This window comes from Oncorhynchus nerka, linkage group LG27, assembly GCF_034236695.1.
Source record: "Oncorhynchus nerka isolate Pitt River linkage group LG27, Oner_Uvic_2.0, whole genome shotgun sequence".
Classification (NCBI taxonomy): Eukaryota; Metazoa; Chordata; class Actinopteri; order Salmoniformes; family Salmonidae; genus Oncorhynchus; species Oncorhynchus nerka.
Window position 1 is genome coordinate 4427016 of NC_088422.1, and position 20474 is coordinate 4447489.

A 20474-nucleotide genomic window follows, 5' to 3' on the forward strand; every position below is an offset into this window, starting at 1 on the left:
AAATGGTTTCCAGTTTGCAAAGAGTTAAATAAAGTTCGTTCAGAGCCATCGATGTGTCTGCTTGGGGGGGGATATATACGGCTGTGATTATAATCGAAGAGAATTCTCTTGGAAGATAATGCGGTCTACATTTGATTGTGAGGAATTCTAAATCAGGTGAACAGAAGGATTTGAGTTCCTGTATGTTTCCTTCATCACACCATGTCTCGTTAGTCATGAGGCATACGCCCCCGCCACTCTTCTTACCAGAAAGATGTTTGTTTCTGTCAGCGCGATGGAGAAACCCGTTGGCTGCACCGCCCCGGATAGCGTCTTTCCAGTGAGCCATGTTTCCGTGAAGCAGAGAACGTTGCAGTCTCTGATGTCCCTCTGGAATGCTACCCTTGCTCGGATTTCATCAACCTTGTTGTCAAGAGACTGGACATTGGCAAGAAGAATGCTGGGGAGTGGTGCGCGATGTGCCCTTGTCCTGAGTCTGACCAGAAGACCGCTACGTTTCCCTCTTTTTCGGAGTCGTTTCCTTGGGTCGCTGCATGCGATCCATTCCGTTGTCCTGTTTGTAAGGCAGAACACAGGATCCGCGTCGCGGAAAACATATTCTTGGTCGTACTGATGGTGAGTTGACGCTGATCTTATATTCAGTAGTTCTTCTCGACTGTATGTAATGAAACCTAAGATGACCTGGGGTACTAATGTAAGAAATAACACGTAAAATAACAAAAAACTGCATAGTTTCCTAGGAACGCGAAGCGAGGCGGCCATCTCTGTCGGCGCCTAGACTCTAAACTCTAGACTCTAAACTAGACTCTAAACTCTCCCTCCAGACTCACATTAAGCATCTCCAATCCAAAATTAAATCTAGAATCAGCTTCCTATTTCGCATTAAAGCCTCCTTCGCTCATGCTGCCAAACATACCATCGTAAAATTGACTATCCTACCGATCCTTGACTGCAGCAATGTAATTTACAAAATAGCCTCCAACACTCTACTCAGCAAATTGGATGTAGTCTATCACAGTGCCATCCGTTTTGTCACCAAAGCCCCATATACCACCCACCACTGCCACCTGTATGCGCTCGTTGAATGGTCCTCGCTAAATATTTGTTGCCAAACCCACTGGCTCCAGGTCATCTATAAGTCTATGCTAGGTAAAAGCCTCTCAGCTCACTTGTCACCATAGCAACACCCACCCGTAGCATGTGCTCCAGCAGGTGTATTTCACAGGTCATCCCCAAAGCCAACACTTCCTTTGGCCGCCTTTCCTTCCAGTTCTCTGCTGCCAATGACTGGAACGAATTGCAAAAATCACTGAAGCTGGAGTCTTATATCTCCCTCACTAACTTTAAGCATCAGCTGTCAGAGCAGCTTACTGATCATTGTACCTGTACACAGCCCACCTGTAAATACCCATCTACCTCATCCCCATATTGTTATTTATCCTCTTGCTCTTTTGCACCCCAGTATCTCATCATCTGCACATCATCATCTGCACATCTATCACTCCAGTGTTAATTCTAAATTGTAATTATTTCGCCTCCATGGCCTATTTATTGCCTTTACCTCCCTTCTCTTCTACATTTGCACACACTGTACATAGATTTTTCAATTGTGTTATTGACTGTACATTTATTTATGTGTAACTCTGTTGTTTGGCCAAACTGGTTAAATAAATAATATATATACATTTCATTTTTTTATTTTGTAATCTATTATATTCTATAGTTCTATAGTAGTATATTCTGTCCTATAGTTTCCTATTATTATTTTATTATTTTCTATTATTTTCTATTCTATAGTATTATATTATATTATATTTAATTATATTATTTTCTATTATTTTCTATTCTATAGTGTTCTATTCTATATTATTATATTCAATTCTATAGTATTCTATTCTGTTCTTTATTATTATATTCTATAGTATTCTATACATTTCTATATAATTCAATTATATTCTATAGTATTCTATTATATTGTATTATATTACATTCTATATTTTTCTCTTCTATTCTATGGTATTATAATAAATTCTATCCTACTCTGTTCTATTCTATTATATTCCAAATTATTATGTTCTATTCTACATTATTATTTTCTGTAATATTCTATTTTATTCTACAGGATTCTAATCTACATTATTCTATTCTACTCTATAATTTTCAATACTATTATTTTCTATAGTATTGTAGGCTATAGTATTCTATTCTATATTTTTATATTCATTCTATATCATTATATTCTCTTCTATAGCATGTTATTCTATAGTAGTCTATAGTATTCCCTTCTTTTCTATAGTATTCTATTATATTTTATAGTATTCTATTCTATTCTATAGTATTCTGTTCTATTCTATAGTATCCTAGTCTATACAGTTCCTTGCGAAAGTATTCGGCCCCCTTGAACTTTGCGACCTTTTGCCACATTTCAGGCTTCAAACATAAAGATATAAAACTGTATTTTTTTGTGAAGAATCAACAACAAGTGTGACACAATCATGAAGTGGAACGACATTTATTGGATATTTCAAACTTTTTTAACAAATCAAAAACTGAAAAATTGAGTGTGCAAAATTATTCAGCCCCTTTACTTTCAGTGCAGCAAACTCTCTCCAGAAGTTCAGTGACGATCTCTGAATGATCCAATGTTGACCTGAATTACTATATTCTATTCTATTGTATTATATTACATTCTATATTTTTGTTTTCTATTCTATAGTATTCTATTAAATTCTATTATAACCTGTTATATTTTATATTATTCTTTTCAGTTCTATTCTATTCTATAGTTTTCTATTCTATATTGTTCTATTCTATAGTATACTATTCTCTTCTATAGTATTCTATTCTATCCTATATTATTATATTCCGTAGAATTCTATTCTATACTATACTATTCCATTCTATTAAATTCTAAATTATTGTATTTTCTATAGTTCGATGCGGTATCCATCTGTCATAATGCATGTCTGTGTCGTAGCATACCACCAGCATATCTCTATCTCTCTGGGGTTAGGCCTAAAGATTCTCTTTTTATTTTTTATAATCTAAATATAAATATCATACAGTGGAAGCCTATAGACATTTGTATGCAATGGCCTGGTACATTTTAGTGCTCAAATCTCTGACGGCTAAACCGTGAGGTGGACAAATATTGTTTTAGGAAAGTAAAAAGCAATAAACCAATAGTCTATACGACAGACAAAAGTCTTCTGTTTGGTTGCCTGGTGGAACAGACGGCTCAAATGTGCCTGTGGTCGACAAATTACTTTGCTTACTGTGTTTACTATTCTGGTCCGTTTGCTTTTGCTCCTTACACTCAGATTACCATACCAGACTGTCATATTGAACACGAGGGTCCTCTCCACCAGCTCAGATTACCAGACTGTCATATTGAACACGAGGGTCCTCTCCACCAGCTCAGATTACCAGACTGTCATATTGAACACGGTCCTCTCCAGCTCAGATCCTCTCCACCAGCTCAGATTACCAGACTGTCATATTGAACACGAGGTCCTCTCCACCAGCTCAGATTACCAGACTGTCATATTGAACACGAGGGTCCTCTCCACCAGCTCAGATTACCAGACTGTCATATTGAACACGAGGGTCCTCTCCACCAGCTCAGATTACCAGACTGTCATATTGAACACGAGGGTCCTCTCCACCAGCTCAGATTACCAGACTGTCATATTGAACACGAGGGTCCTCTCCACCAGCTCAGATTACCAGACTGTCATATTGAACACGAGGGTCCTCTCCACCAGCTCAGATTACCAGACTGTCATATTGAACACGAGGGTCCTCTCCACCAGCTCAGATTACCAGACTGTCATATTGAACGTGAGGATGCTCTCCACCATCTCAGATTACCAGACTGTCATATTGATCCTCTCCACCATCTCAGATTACCAGACTGTAAAACTCAGCTTGTTAATAATTTGTGTACCTAGTTTTTTGAAACACTCAACCATCTCCACTGGTTGGTCATTCAGAGACAGTGGTTGTGACACTGGCAAGTTGTTGTCATTTAAAAAAATATATATTTAACCTTAATTTAACTGGGCAAGTCAGTTTTGAAGAATTTCTTATTTTCAACAACAGCCTAGGAACAGTGGGTTAACTGCCTTGTTCAGGGGCAGAATGACAGATTTTTACCTTGTCAGCTCAGCAGATTTGATCTTGTAGCCTTTCGGTTACTAGTTCAATGCTCTAACCACTAGGCTACCTGATGCCTCATTGACGATCAGCTCCTTTGTCTTTTCCACAGTTATGTGGAGGGCCACTTGACCAGCACCATTCTTGAAGGTTGTTGGTCTGTTTATAAACAGCTGTCCCCATCTGACATGGGGCATCTTTAACCTCTTGATTGTAGCCATCCTGGATCCAGGATCGTGAATAAAGCCTCAAGCTCATTACCATAACGCAACGTTAACTATTCATGAAAATCACAAATGAAATGAAGTAAATATGCTAGCTCTCAAGCTTAGCCTTTTGTTAACAACACTGTCATCTCAGATTTTCAAAATATGCTTTTCATCCATAGCAAAACAAGCATTTGTGTAAGATTATTGATAGATAGCGTAGCATTTAGCGTAGCATTCAGCACGTAGTATCTTTAATAAGGAGCCCCACCGGAGCCATGTCATCTGGGAACTTGAAAAGGCTCACATTGTTTCCTTGTTTCTTCATCTCATTAGTGTAGATCGAGAACAACAACAGAGAAAGGACACACCCCTGGGGCGCCTCTGTGTTCAGGGTCAGTTCGTCAGAGAGGGTCCAATTCATGAGGACCCTCTGTGGGCGGTCAGTTAAAAACCCTTGATCCAACCTGTCAGGCCTCCGTTGACGTTCAGGTCCAGTAGTCGTTTCAGCAGTGTGTGTATTTGCATTGTTCCTAACCAAACCCGTACTAACCCTATCCAACCACTGTAGAGAAAGCTGAACTAAAATCAAAAACTAAAATGTGATGATCTGTTTTAACATGTTAAAGGGGACTAGCCACCATGTTCACCAAGGTCAGAGTAGCATCCTCAGTCACCCTCTGTGATGATCTGATTTAGCATGTTGAAGGTGACTAGCCACCATGTTCACCAAGGTCAGAGTAGCATCCTCAGTCACCCTCTGTGATGATCTGATTTAGCATGTTAAAGGTGACTAGCCACCATGTTCACCAAGGTCAGAGTAGCATCCTCAGTCCCCCTCTGTGCCTTATAGGAAAACTGTAACGGCTTCAGTTGATCTGGACAGAGTAATGGTGCTTACTGACAAGCCTTTCCATGCGTTTGGCTAGAAGTTTTACAGCTCAGCAGGAGTTGAAACAGTCGTGTGAAGACTCCCTTCAGCTGGTCGTTGCAGACCTTCAGTACTTTGCCCCGTCGTCAGTCTATGTGTGGCTTAATATGTGACGAACATGAGGCCACCTGGTTCTCTGTTATCTGGACAGGAGAAGATTTGAAAATGCTACCACATATTTGTTTACATTCGTCTGAAAAATTGGCAGTGTCAAATCTTCCATAAAAACAGATAAGGTGGTTTTACGAAGGACGAACAGTCGGCAATGTTATGATATTTTACTTTCTCTTCCCAACATTGCATTTAGCCCCTCCCATGCTTGTCTTGGATTGGTTGGACAGAACCCCTGCTCTATTTTATCCTTCAAGTCATTTTTAGCTTTCCACATTTTTGACCTGAATTCATTTTCTTTCTCCTTTTACAGCATCAGTATCTCCTTTACAGCACCAGTATCTCCTTTACAGCATCAGTATCTCATTTTACAGCACCAGTATCTCCTTTACAGCATCAGTATCTCCTTTACAGCACCAGTATCTCATTTACAGCATCAGTATCTCCTTTACAGCACCAGTATCTCCTTTTACAGCATCAGTATCTCCTTTACAGCATCAGTATCTCCTTTACAGCATCATTATCTCCTTTACAACATCAGTATCTCCTTTACAGCATCATTATCTCCTTTACAGCACCAGTATCTCCTTTACAGCATCATTATCTCCTTTACAGCATCAGTATCTCCTTTACAGCACCAGTATCTCCTTTTACAGCATCATTATCTCCTTTACAGCATCAGTATCTCCTTTACAGCATCATTATCTCCTTTACAGCATCAGTATCTCATTTACAGCATCATTATCTCCTTTACAGCACCAGTATCTCATTTTACAGCATCAGTATCTCCTTTTACAGCATCAGTATTCTCCTTTTACAGCATCAGTATCTCCTTTACAGCATCAGTATCTCCTTTACAGCATCAGTATCTCCTTTACAGCATCAGTATCTCCTTTACAGCATTAGGAACTCCTTCCAGGAAGCAAACCTCTTTTCATTTAGGCACATTTTCAAGCCCTTAGACACCCAAGGCGTGTTGTTGGGAAACACTCTGCCAGTTTTTGTGTTAATACAGTATCCTCACAGAACTGGATGTATGATGTGATGCTGTCTGTCATCTCGTGGGGATCTCTGCACGAGTCAAAGAACAACTCCCAAATCAGATCAAATGTTATTGGTCACACACACATGGTTAGCAGATGTTAATGCGAGTGTAGCGAAATAAAAAAAGTAACTCTGTGACATCAAAGCAATCCTTGAGCTCCTCCCTGCTCTCCTCTGGCCATGCCTGAATGGATTTCTCTACAGTTTTTTTTGCGTTTCACCTACTGCCTGTATCTCGGTAGGAGATGGACAACTGGTCTGATTTCCGGTGGGTGTTCTGCACACTGCCTTGTATGCGTCATCCAAGTTGCCATAACACTGGTCAAGGATGCAAGTTGAACAGGAGACATACATGTAGCGCAGTGGGGAGGTGTGCGGAGAGGGAGAATGTATTAAAATACCCAAATACTGGCTGCTCAGCACAGCTCCCCAACTCTGTAATCTTGTCAGCAGCTTCCTTATTGGTAGATAGAATGGCGTGAAAGAACAGGAATCTTACAGTTTCTTGTGCAGACTTGTTTAATTACATTACACTGTGTGGCCCAATAATTATATACAAAGATACATAACCCCCTTTACCTATTGATTAATGTTATGTTGTTTAGTCTCCATCTGCTCTAATAACGTCAATGTTCACTCACAGAGACGATTGAAGGAGCATCTCGCTCTCTCGCTCAGTGAGTGTGTTGAGATGCACAGTAATAATTCGCTATTATACTGATCATGGCAGATTACACATTAGTCATGTAAACGTCTGCTTATCTTATTAAATTGGCACGAGGTCAAAATCAAAATAATCGTACTGCCGGTTTTAAAACACTTGGTTCTCTGAGCAATCTTTTGAATTATTAGGATAGGTAAACACCTTTGTCGTGTCTTTGGCTATGCCGGATTAAGTGACATGACATGCATGCTATTCTATAAAATAATTTCTCCGTAATTAATATCACCTGATTGAGCTATTCATGTAAATGTAATTAACTAGAGAGTCGGGGCACCACGAAAGAATGTTTATTGAGCTGTTATCTTCTGAATAAACTCTTAAAGATCTAGTAATATTTCACCTCAATAGCTGTCAACATTTAATCGTCACCTTATTTCAGTCTCATCTGAACATCGTAGAATTCTTGGTTCACGAACCCTGGCTAATAAGTTGAATCAGCAATACAAAATGTGGTTTAATTAATTATTTATCTACAAAATACCTAAATAATCACACAGAATTGCATCTACACAGAATATATCATACATTGATTACAAATTATGTCATAAAGAAAACGTCCCTGGTGGACGGAGCCTACATGACGTCTGGTTACACAAAGGAAAGGGTTTGAATGAAAGAGCGGGAAGACTGTGGAACAAAAAGGTTTTGTGTGTCTCTATCGGGCCATAGGCAGCTAAGCTATCGTAAATACAGTATTTTATGCGAAATAGCCCATTTGAAAAAGGAGAATGCAATAAATGTTTACTCTGAGCTGCTCTTCGGTAGATTGTTCGTAGATGGGAGGCCGGGTGGTCCAGCATGGATCTCTGGTATTCTGAAGACTGTCTAGTGGTGAAATGGAGTGTGGTAGAATGGATAGTCTGTCCGTCCTCTCCTAGCCCACGTTTAGCAGGCGGAGAGGGTAGCACTTCTTTAGTGAATAAGAGTTCAAAGTTCATACCAAGTTGCTATACTTTAAGCTCATGCTATATTCTGGCTGGTAAAGTCGAAATTCATCCTTCCGGAGTGTAGGTCGTCAACTTCACATTGAAATTCAAAGCCAATTTTGACAGGTTCTTGCTGATGTTGGCTTAGTTCTGTAGGTGGTCTTTGTCCTTTCAACGTGGGGACTGCCAGTCCGCACGTCCTTGGAACAGGAAGTTACATTTTCATCAAGGGGCTTATATAGGATTGGGAGAGAGGGTCGTGTTTCATAGTTTTACAACCCAGGTCTGTTCACATGGGCGGGGCCTCTGAGTGAGCAGAGTTTACAACCAATGTCTGTTCACATGGGCGGGGCCACTGAGTTGGCAGAGTTTACAACCAATGTCTGTTCACATGGGCGGGGCCTCTGAGTGAGCAGAGTTTACAACCAATGTCTGTTCACATGGGCGGGGCCTCTGAGTGAGCAGAGTGGTGCTCTTCTGACAAACCGTTCTCTCATTAAGAAGCTAAAAATTACATTTAATCTTTTCACAAATAGTTTCATATTTAAACCTTTAATTTGCACATCAATTCCATGTGAATCTGATAGCTAGAATGTGTAGATTTTCCAAGATACAGTTTATGTCGTCCTATCATAAGTAATCATGTCTCAGACGCCAACTGAACTGGGCATGGGGAGAGCACCAGGACCAATGAAAGGGCATGGGGAGAGCACCAGGACCAATGGAAGGGCATGGGGAGAGCACCAGGACCAATGGAAGGGCATGGGGAGAGCACCAGGACCAATGGAAGGGCATGGGGAGAGCACCAGGACCAATGGAAGGGCATGGGGAGAGCACCAGGACCAATGGAAGGGCATGGGAAGAGCACCAGGACCAATGGAAGGGCATGGGGAGAGCACCAGGACCAATGGAAGGGCATGGGGAGAGCACCAGGACCAATGGAAGGGCATGGGGAGAGCGCCAGGACCAATGGAAGGGCATGGGGAGAGCGCCAGGACCAATGGAAGGGCATGGGGAGAGCGCCAGGACCAATGGAAGGGCATGGGGAGAGCGCCAGGACCAATGGAAGGGCATGGGGAGAGCGCCAGGACCAATGGAAGGGCATGGGGAGAGCCCCAGGACCAATGGAAGGGCATGGGGAGAGCACCAGGACCAATGGAAGGGCATGGGGAGAGCACCAGGACCAATGGAAGGGCATGGGGAGAGCACCAGGACCAATGGAAGGGCATGGGGAGAGCACCAGGACCAATGGAAGGGCATGGGGAGAGCACCAGGACCAATGGAAGAGCATGGGGAGAGCACCAGGACCAATGGAAGGGCATGGGGAGAGCACCAGGACCAATGGAAGGGCATGGGGAGAGCACCAGGATCAATGGAAGGGCATGGGGAGAGCACCAGGACCAATGGAAGGGCATGGGAAGAGCACCAGGACCAATGGAAGGGCATGGGGAGAGCACCAGGACCAATGGAAGGGCATGGGGAGAGCACCAGGACCAATGGAAGGGCATGGGGAGAGCACCAGGACCAATGGAAGGGCATGGGGAGAGCACCAGGACCAATGGAAGGGCATGGGGAGAGCACCAGGACCAATGGAAGGGCATGGGGAGAGCACCAGGACCAATGGAAGGGCATGGGGAGAGCACCAGGACCAATGGAAGGGCATGGGGAGAGCACCAGGACCAATGGAAGGGCATGGGAAGAGCACCAGGACCAATCATATTCATTTAAGTCCCAACGCATATTTTCAACTGGTTGGATGACCGAAATATGGTTCCGTTTCCCATCTTTTGATGTCACCAGACTCTCTATGTTAACAAAGGGATTTTCAATAGTCACATCGGTACAGTAGAGAGAAGAAGAAGGGGAAAGGTATTTATGGGGGGCATAAACCTTCCCTCCCGTCATGACACCTTGAACAGCGTTCCAACGGTGTAAATTCGATCAGTGTGTACTAGCAGCAGAGAGAACCTCACTCTTTAGCAGAGTGAAGTGAATTCAGATTCAAATTTCAACCACATGTATTTATAAAGTCCTTCTTACGTCAGCTGATGTCACAAGGTGCTGTATAGAAAACCAGCCTAAAACTCCAAACAGCAATCAATGCAGGTGTAGAAGCACGGTGGCTAGGGAAAACTCCCTAGAAAGGCTAGGAAAAACTCCCTAGAAAGGCTAGGAAGAAATCCCTAGGAAGGCTAGAGAAAACTCCCTAGAAAGGCTAGGAAAAACTCCCTAGGAAGGCTAGAGAAAACTCCCTAGAAAGGCTAGGAAAAACTTCCTAGAAAGGCTAGGAAAAACTTCCTAGAAAGGCTAGGAAAAACTCCCTAGAAAGGCTAGGGAAAACTCCCTAGAAAGGCTAGAGAAAAAATCCATATACAAGCTAGGAAAAACTCCCTAGAAAGGCTGGAGAGAAACTCCCTAGAAAGGCTAGGAAAAACTCCCTAGAAAGTGAGTTCGGAAGAACTACTGAAGGTGTACATCTTAGAAGTAGTTTTCACAGTAAAAAAAAACATTGTATGTCTGAAGTCCGAATCACAAACTCTTACCAAAAATAACATGGTTGCTGTAGTGGAACGTTAATTTTGATTGGCAATTTTCTGGTCCCCTGATTTAAAGATATGTCCATGTGTCCAACAGGATTATTGGAGAAATCGTTCTTCTTGCAAAAGCATGTAAATCAAACTATTCATCTAATTGTCCACAATAATCACATTATTGTGTGCCTGTAACCATACTCAGTGTAGAGAAATTTGACTGCAACTACAACACACACACTCACAACACACACACACCCAGGTACTGAGAGGCTGAAAGTTCGCAGACTGTCAAACCAGCAGTAGTTCCTTGTCATCGCTCCACGTTGTGATTGACAGGCGCCCGGTCCAATCTATAGATCATAAGGAGATGCATGCTATTCGATCTAGCAGGGGGAGGGCTCTGGAAGACTTTTTTTCTGACTAGCCAATTGAAAAGTAGCCGGCTTAAAATGTGTCTGTAATCATCTGTTTTAGCTGACAGCCTTGCACTAGTGAAAAACACTGAATTAACCAATGTTTTATTAAAGTAAAACGTCAGCCCCATATATCAGTGAATATGTCTGTCTGAACTCTGAAGCCTCTGATACAAGGTTGTTCTCTGTTTGTGTGTGTCTGTCTGACAATGTGGACAATGAAGCATGGCTGACTTCCAGAGAGGAACACTGTCACCCTCCTGTCCAGGGTATTTTTAGCGTGAGTAGTTCATGTCTACGTACCAGGGTTTGAATTCTCTAAGCTTGTCTGTCTAGCCTGCCTCACTTGGGGGTAGAATGACATGCACTGGAGCATACTGCCCCTCTCGCTCTCTCTCTCTCTCTCTCTCTCTCTCTCTCTCTCTCTCTCTCTGCCCCTCTCGTTCTCTCTGTCCCTCTCTCTCTCTGTCCCTATCTCTCTCTCTCTCTCTCTCTCTCTCTCTCTCTCTCTCTGCCCCTCTCGTTCTCTCTGTCTCTCTCTGTCTCTCTCTGTCTCTCTCTCTCTCTCTCTCTCTCTCTCTCTGCCCCTCTCGTTCTCTCTGTCTGTCTCTCTCTCTCTCTCTCTCTCTCTCTCTCTCTCTCTCTCTCTCTCTGTCTCTCTCTCTCTCTCTCTCTCTCTCTCTCTCTCTCTCTCTCTCTCTCCCATCCGTCCTTTCCTCCCTCCCTCCCTTCTGCACAGACATCTCAAGTGTCTGTTTTGTCTGGTCGCCCCCTCATGTATGGCGTGCTTGGCAGGAATCTCCCGGTTGTCTGGCTGGAGTGTAGAGTACCCTTGCGGGGAAGAGGAAAGGTCTCTTTGATGGGGCCCTAGACAAGAGAGTTTATTATGAATGCTCCACTAAATAAGGATTTAATTTAGTTAACACACTTCTACAGAGAGAGACCTCTCCAGGCCTCTTCAGTGTTGTCAGACCTGTGAAGGGCCGAAGGAAACGACATGGCGCTCGCCAGAGCGAGGAGTTTACTCTGTGAACGGGGGAAGTCGCCCATTGTCTGTATTAGCACTAGTCTCCCATTGTCTGTATTAGCACTAGTCTCCCATTGTCTGTATTAGCACTAGTCTCCCATTGTCTGTATTAGTAGTAGTCTCCCATTGTCTGTATTAGCACTAGTCTCCCATTGTCTGTATTAGCACTAGTCTCCCATTGTCTGTATTAGCACTAGTCTCCCATTGTCTGTATTAGCACTAGTCTCCCATTGTCTGTATTAGCACTAGTCTCCCATTGTCTGTATTAGCACTAGTCTCCCATTGTCTGTATTAGCACTAGTCTCCCATTGTCTGTATTAGCACTAGTCTCTCATTGTCTGTATTAGCACTAGTCTCCCATTGTCTGTATTCACACTAGTCTCTCATTGTCTGTATTAGCACTAGTCTCCCATTGTCTGTATTAGCACTAGTCTCCCATTGTCTGTATTAGCACTAGTCTCCCATTGTCTGTATTAGCACTAGTCTCCCATTGTCTGTATTAGCACTAGTCTACCATTGTCTGTATTAGTACTAGTCTCCCATTGTCTGTATTAGCACTAGTCTCCCATTGTCTGTATTAGCACTAGTCTCCCATTGTCTGTATTAGCACTAGTCTCTCATTGTCTGAATTAGCACTAGTCTCCCATTGTCTGTATTAGCACTAGTCTCTCATTGTCTGTATTAGCACTAGTCTCTCATTGTCTGTATTAGCACTAGTCTCTCATTGTCTGTATTAGCACTAGTCTCCCATTGTCTGTATTAGTAGTAGTCACCAATTGTCTGTATTAGTAGTAGTCTCCCATTGTCTGTATTAGCACTAGTCTCCCATTGTCTGTATTAGCACTAGTCTCCCATTGTCTGTATTAGTAGTAGTCTCCCATTGTCTGTATTAGCACTAGTCTCCCATTGTCTGTATTAGCACTAGTCTCCCATTGTCTGTATTAGCACTAGTCTCCCATTGTCTGTATTAGCACTAGTCTCCCATTGTCTGTATTAGCACTAGTCTCCCATTGTCTGTATTAGCACTAGTTTCTCATTGTCTGTATTAGCACTAGTCTCCCATTGTCTGTATTAGCACTAGTCTCTCATTGTCTGTATTAGCACTAGTCTCTCATTGTCTGTATTAGCACTAGTCTCCCATTGTCTGTATTAGCACTAGTCTCCCATTGTCTGTATTAGTATTAGTCACCAATTGTCTGTATTAGCACTAGTCTCCCATTGTCTGTATTAGCACTAGTCTCCCATTGTCTGTATTAGCACTAGTCTCTCATTGTCTGTATTAGCACTAGTCTCCCATTGTCTGTATTAGCAGTAGCCTCCCATTGTCTGTATTAGCACTAGTCTCCCATTGTCTGTATTAGTAGTAGTCTCCCATTGTCTGTATTAGTAGTAGTCACCAATTGTCTGTATTAGCACTAGTCTCCCCTTGTCTGTATTAGTAGTAGTCTCCCATTGTCTGTATTAGTAGTAGTCTCCCATTGTCTGTATTAGTGGTAGTCTCCCCTTGTCTATATTAGTAGTCGTCTCCCAGTCAGGCTGTTGGTTGTGGTCTGTCTTCTTGTTTGCAGCTCTTGTCTTTGGCTCTGTGATGTATTAATTAATTCGTTTTTATTATTATCATATTTTATTATTATTTATTATTATTGATTAAATATGGACTCCAAATGAGTCAATTCCACATGACATTTTCATATTTTTATTTATTTTACCCTTATTTAACCAGGCAAGTCAGTTAAGAACTAATTCTTATTTACAATGACGGCCTAGGAACAGTGGGTTAACTGTCTTGTTCAGGGGCAGAACGACAGATTTTTAACTTGTCAGTTCGGGAGATTAGACCAACGCTATAACCACTGGGCTACCTACCCTACCACATGACTTAATTAAATTATTTATTTAAAAAAAACATACTACTCCTCCAGGATATTAGACTTGCTAGATATTTCCGTGTGTAAACGTACTTTATATAGGCTAACCTAGGCCTACCGATACAATATCTGACAAGTAGTTGTTTTTATTTGTCCCCTGAATGGCCAACGGGTGTTTTGAGCCACCTTTGGTCAAGATGGTATCTCAGTAGTAGTCATTGATTTATTTCACCTTTATTTAAGCTGGGAGATCCATTGATACCAATGTTCCTTTCTTCAAGGGATCCCTCCATTACAAGATCAGCAGCAATTATGCAAAAAAAGGTTTTATACAATTATATACAAAAAAAAACAAACACATTCCTCATTGAAGGTCATTGAGTGACAAATAAACAAACCACTGCTATGATGTCATGGCAAAGCGGATGTGGAACTGACACTCTCTGCCGGCTTGGTAACCCGAAAATTAAGACAGCTCTTAGCACCAGCTGCTCCTCGCCCCCAACCACACATACACACAAACAGTCACTGCACTAGCTGCCCCTACCCTCCCCCACCCCATCCCACCCCAAACCACACACAGTCACAACACCAAGTGCCCCTCCCCTCCCCCAGCCCAACCACAAACACAGTCACAGCACCAGCTGCCACTCACCCCCAAACAAACCCGACCCATCCCTTCCTAAACCAACCCTTCCCAACCCTTCCTAACCAAACCCTTCCTAACCCTTACTAACCCAACCGTTTCTAACCCTTCCTAAACCAAGCCTTCCTAACCCAACCCTACCCAACCGTTCCTAACCCAACCCTTCCCAACCCTTCCTAACCAAACCCTTCCTAACCCAACCGTTCCTAACCCAGCCCTTCCCTAACCCAACGCTTCCTAACGCAACCCTTCCTAAACCAACCCTTCCGAACCCTTCCGAACCCAACCCATCGTAACCATTCCTTACCCAACCCTTCCTAAACCAACCCTTCCTAACATAACACAACCGAACACAACCCTTCCTAAACCAACCCTTCATAACATAACAAAACCGAACCCTTCTGAACCCAACCCTTCCGAACCCTACCCATCGTAACCATTCCTTACCCAACCCTTCCTAAACCAACCCTTCTCAACGTTTCCTAACACTTCCTAACCCAACCGTTCCTAACCCAACCATTCCTAAACTTACCATTCCTAACATAACCCTTCCTAACACAACCATTCCTAAACCAACCCTTCCTAACATAACACAACCCAACCCTTCCTAACCCAAGCCTTCCTAACCCTTCTTAACCCAACCATTCCTAACCCAACCCTTCCTAACCCAGCCCTTCCAAACCCTACCATTCCTAACCCATCCCATCCCATCCCATCCCAACCCTTCCCAACCAAACCCTTCCTAACCCACAGTTGCTAACCTAACCTAACCCTTCCCAACCAAACCCTTCCTAACCCAACCGTTCCTAACCTAACCCTTCCTAAACCTAACCAACCCTTCCTAACCCAACCCTTCCTAAACATACCATTCCTAACACAACCCTTCCCAACCCTTCCTAACACAACCCTTCCTAAACCAACCCTTCCTAACATAACACAACCCAACCCTTCCTAACCCAACCCTTCCTAATCCAAGCCTTCCTAACCCTTCCTAACCCAACCCTTCCTAACCCAACCGTTCCTAACCCAACCGTTCCTAACCCAACCCTTCCAAACCCTACAATTCCCAACCTAACCCAACCCAACCCAACCCAACCCTTCCCAACCAAACCCTTCCTAACCCAACCGTTCCTAACCTAACCCTTCCTAAACCTAACCAACCCGTCCTAACCCAACCGTTCCTAACCCAACCCTTCCTAACCCAGCCCTTCCAAACCCTACCATTCCTAACCCATCCCATCCCATCCCAACCCTTCCCAACCAAACCCTTCCTAACCCACAGTTGCTAACCTAACCCTTACTAACCCAACCGTTTCTAACCCTTCCTAAACCAAGCCTTCCTAACCCAACCCTACCCAACCGTTCCTAACCCAACCCTTCCCAACCCTTCCTAACCAAACCCTTCCTAACCCAACCGTTCCTAACCCAGCCCTTCCTAACCCAACGCTTCCTAACGCAACCCTTCCTAAACCAACCCTTCCGAACCCTTCCGAACCCAACCCATCGTAACCATTCCTTACCCAACCCTTCCTAAACCAACCCTTCCTAACATAACACAACCGAACACAACCCTTCCTAAACCAACCCTTCATAACATAACAAAACCGAACCCTTCTGAACCCAACCCTTCCGAACCCTACCCATCGTAACCATTCCTTACCCAACCCTTCCTAAACCAACCCTTCTCAACGTTTCCTAACACTTCCTAACCCAACCGTTCCTAACCCAACCATTCCTAAACTTACCATTCCTAACATAACCCTTCCTAACACAACCATTCCTAAACCAACCCTTCCTAACATAACACAACCCAACCCTTCCTAACCCAAGCCTTCCTAACCCTTCTTAACCCAACCATTCCTAACCCAACCCTTCCTAACCCAGCCCTTCCAAACCCTACCATTCCTAACCCATCCCATCCCATCCCATCCCAACCCTTCCCAACCAAACCCTTCCTAACCCACAGTTGCTAACCTAACCCTTCCCAACCAAACCCTTCCTAACCCAACCGTTCCTAACCTAACCCTTCCTAAACCTAACCAACCCTTCCTAACCCAACCCTTCCTAAACATACCATTCCTAACACAACCCTTCCCAACCCTTCCTAACACAACCCTTCCTAAACCAACCCTTCCTAACATAACACAACCCAACCCTTCCTAACCCAACCCTTCCTAATCCAAGCCTTCCTAACCCTTCCTAACCCAACCCTTCCTAACCCAACCGTTCCTAACCCAACCGTTCCTAACCCAACCCTTCCAAACCCTACAATTCCCAACCTAACCCAACCCAACCCAACCCAACCCTTCCCAACCAAACCCTTCCTAACCCAACCGTTCCTAACCTAACCCTTCCTAAACCTAACCAACCCGTCCTAACCCAACCGTTCCTAACCCAACCCTTCCTAACCCAGCCCTTCCAAACCCTACCATTCCTAACCCATCCCATCCCATCCCAACCCTTCCCAACCAAACCCTTCCTAACCCACAGTTGCTAACCTAACCCTTCCTAACCCAACCCTTCCTAACCCAACCGTTCCTAACCTAACCCTTCCTAAACCTAACCAACCCTTCCTAAACATACCATTCCTAACACAACCCTTCCCAACCCTTCCTAACACAACCCTTCCTAAACCAACCCTTCCTAACATAACACAACCCAACCCTTCCTAACCCAACCCTTCCTAATCCAAGCCTTCCTAACCCTTCCTAACCCAACCCTTCCTAACCCAACCGTTCCTAACCCAACCGTTCCTAACCCAACCCTTCCAAACCCTACCATTCCCAACCTAACCCAACCCAACCCAACCCTTCCCAACCAAACCCTTCATAACCCAACCGTTCCTAACCTAACCCTTCCTAAACCTAACCAACCCGTCCTAACCCAACCGTTCCTAACCAAACCCTTCCTAAACCTAACCAGCCCTTCCTAACCCAACGCTTCCTAACGCAACCCTTCCTAAACCAACCCTTCCGAACCCTTCCGAACCCAACCCATCGTAACCATTCCTTACCCAACCCTTCCTAAACCAACCCTTCCTAACATAACACAACCGAACACAACCCTTCCTAAACCAACCCTTCATAACATAACAAACCGAACCCTTCTGAACCCAACCCTTCCGAACCCTACCCATCGTAACCATTCCTTACCCAACCCTTCCTAAACCAACCCTTCTCAACGTTTCCTAACACTTCCTAACCCAACCGTTCCTAACCCAACCATTCCTAAACTTACCATTCCTAACATAACCCTTCCTAACACAACCATTCCTAAACCAACCCTTCCTAACATAACACAACCCAACCCTTCCTAACCCAAGCCTTCCTAACCCTTCTTAACCCAACCATTCCTAACCCAACCCTTCCTAACCCAGCCCTTCCAAACCCTACCATTCCTAACCCATCCCATCCCATCCCATCCCAACCCTTCCCAACCAAACCCTTCCTAACCCACAGTTGCTAACCTAACCCTTCCCAACCAAACCCTTCCTAACCCAACCGTTCCTAACCTAACCCTTCCTAAACCTAACCAACCCTTCCTAACCCAACCCTTCCTAAACATACCATTCCTAACACAACCCTTCCCAACCCTTCCGAACACAACCCTTCCTAAACCAACCCTTCCTAACATAACACAACCCAACCCTTCCTAATCCAACCCTTCCTAACCCTTCCTAACCCCTAACCCTTCCTAACCCAACCGTTCCTAACCCAACCGTTCCTAACCCAACCCTTCCAAACCCTACAATTCCCAACCTAACCCAACCCAACCCAACCCAACCCAACCCTTCCCAACCAAACCCTTCCTAACCCAACCGTTCCTAACCTAACCCTTCCTAAACCTAACCAACCCGTCCTAACCCAACCGTTCCTAACCCAACCCTTCCTAACCCAGCCCTTCCAAACCCTACCATTCCTAACCCATCCCATCCCATCCCAACCCTTCCCAACCAAACCCTTCCTAACCCACAGTTGCTAACCTAACCCTTCCTAACCCAACCCTTCCTAACCCAACCGTTCCTAACCTAACCCTTCCTAAACCTAACCAACCCTTCCTAAACATACCATTCCTAACACAACCCTTCCCAACCCTTCCTAACACAACCCTTCCTAAACCAACCCTTCCTAACATAACACAACCCAACCCTTCCTAACCCAACCCTTCCTAATCCAAGCCTTCCTAACCCTTCCTAACCCAACCCTTCCTAACCCAACCGTTCCTAACCCAACCGTTCCTAACCCAACCCTTCCAAACCCTACCATTCCCAACCTAACCCAACCCAACCCAACCCTTCCCAACCAAACCCTTCATAACCCAACCGTTCCTAACCTAACCCTTCCTAAACCTAACCAACCCGTCCTAACCCAACCGTTCCTAACCAAACCCTTCCTAAACCTAACCAGCCCTTCCTAACCCAACGCTTCCTAACGCAACCCTTCCTAAACCAACCCTTCCGAACCCTTCCGAACCCAACCCATCGTAACCATTCCTTACCCAACCCTTCCTAAACCAACCCTTCCTAACATAACACAACCGAACACAACCCTTCCTAAACCAACCCTTCATAACATAACAAAACCGAACCCTTCTGAACCCAACCCTTCCGAACCCTACCCATCGTAACCATTCCTTACCCAACCCTTCCTAAACCAACCCTTCTCAACGTTTCCTAACACTTCCTAACCCAACCGTTCCTAACCCAACCATTCCTAAACTTACCATTCCTAACATAACCCTTCCTAACACAACCATTCCTAAACCAACCCTTCCTAACATAACACAACCCAACCCTTCCTAACCCAAGCCTTCCTAACCCTTCTTAACCCAACCATTCCTAACCCAACCCTTCCTAACCCAGCCCTTCCAAACCCTACCATTCCTAACCCATCCCATCCCATCCCATCCCAACCCTTCCCAACCAAACCCTTCCTAACCCACAGTTGCTAACCTAACCCTTCCCAACCAAACCCTTCCTAACCCAACCGTTCCTAACCTAACCCTTCCTAAACCTAACCAACCCTTCCTAACCCAACCCTTCCTAAACATACCATTCCTAACACAACCCTTCCCAACCCTTCCTAACACAACCCTTCCTAAACCAACCCTTCCTAACATAACACAACCCAACCCTTCCTAACCCAACCCTTCCTAATCCAAGCCTTCCTAACCCTTCCTAACCCAACCCTTCCTAACCCAACCGTTCCTAACCCAACCGTTCCTAACCCAACCCTTCCAAACCCTACAATTCCCAACCTAACCCAACCCAACCCAACCCAACCCTTCCCAACCAAACCCTTCCTAACCCAACCGTTCCTAACCTAACCCTTCCTAAACCTAACCAACCCGTCCTAACCCAACCGTTCCTAACCCAACCCTTCCTAACCCAGCCCTTCCAAACCCTACCATTCCTAACCCATCCCATCCCATCCCAACCCTTCCCAACCAAACCCTTCCTAACCCACAGTTGCTAACCTAACCCTTCCTAACCCAACCCTTCCTAACCCAACCGTTCCTAACCTAACCCTTCCTAAACCTAACCAACCCTTCCTAAACATACCATTCCTAACACAACCCTTCCCAACCCTTCCTAACACAACCCTTCCTAAACCAACCCTTCCTAACATAACACAACCCAACCCTTCCTAACCCAACCCTTCCTAATCCAAGCCTTCCTAACCCTTCCTAACCCAACCCTTCCTAACCCAACCGTTCCTAACCCAACCGTTCCTAACCCAACCCTTCCAAACCCTACCATTCCCAACCTAACCCAACCCAACCCAACCCTTCCCAACCAAACCCTTCATAACCCAACCGTTCCTAACCTAACCCTTCCTAAACCTAACCAACCCGTCCTAACCCAACCGTTCCTAACCAAACCCTTCCTAA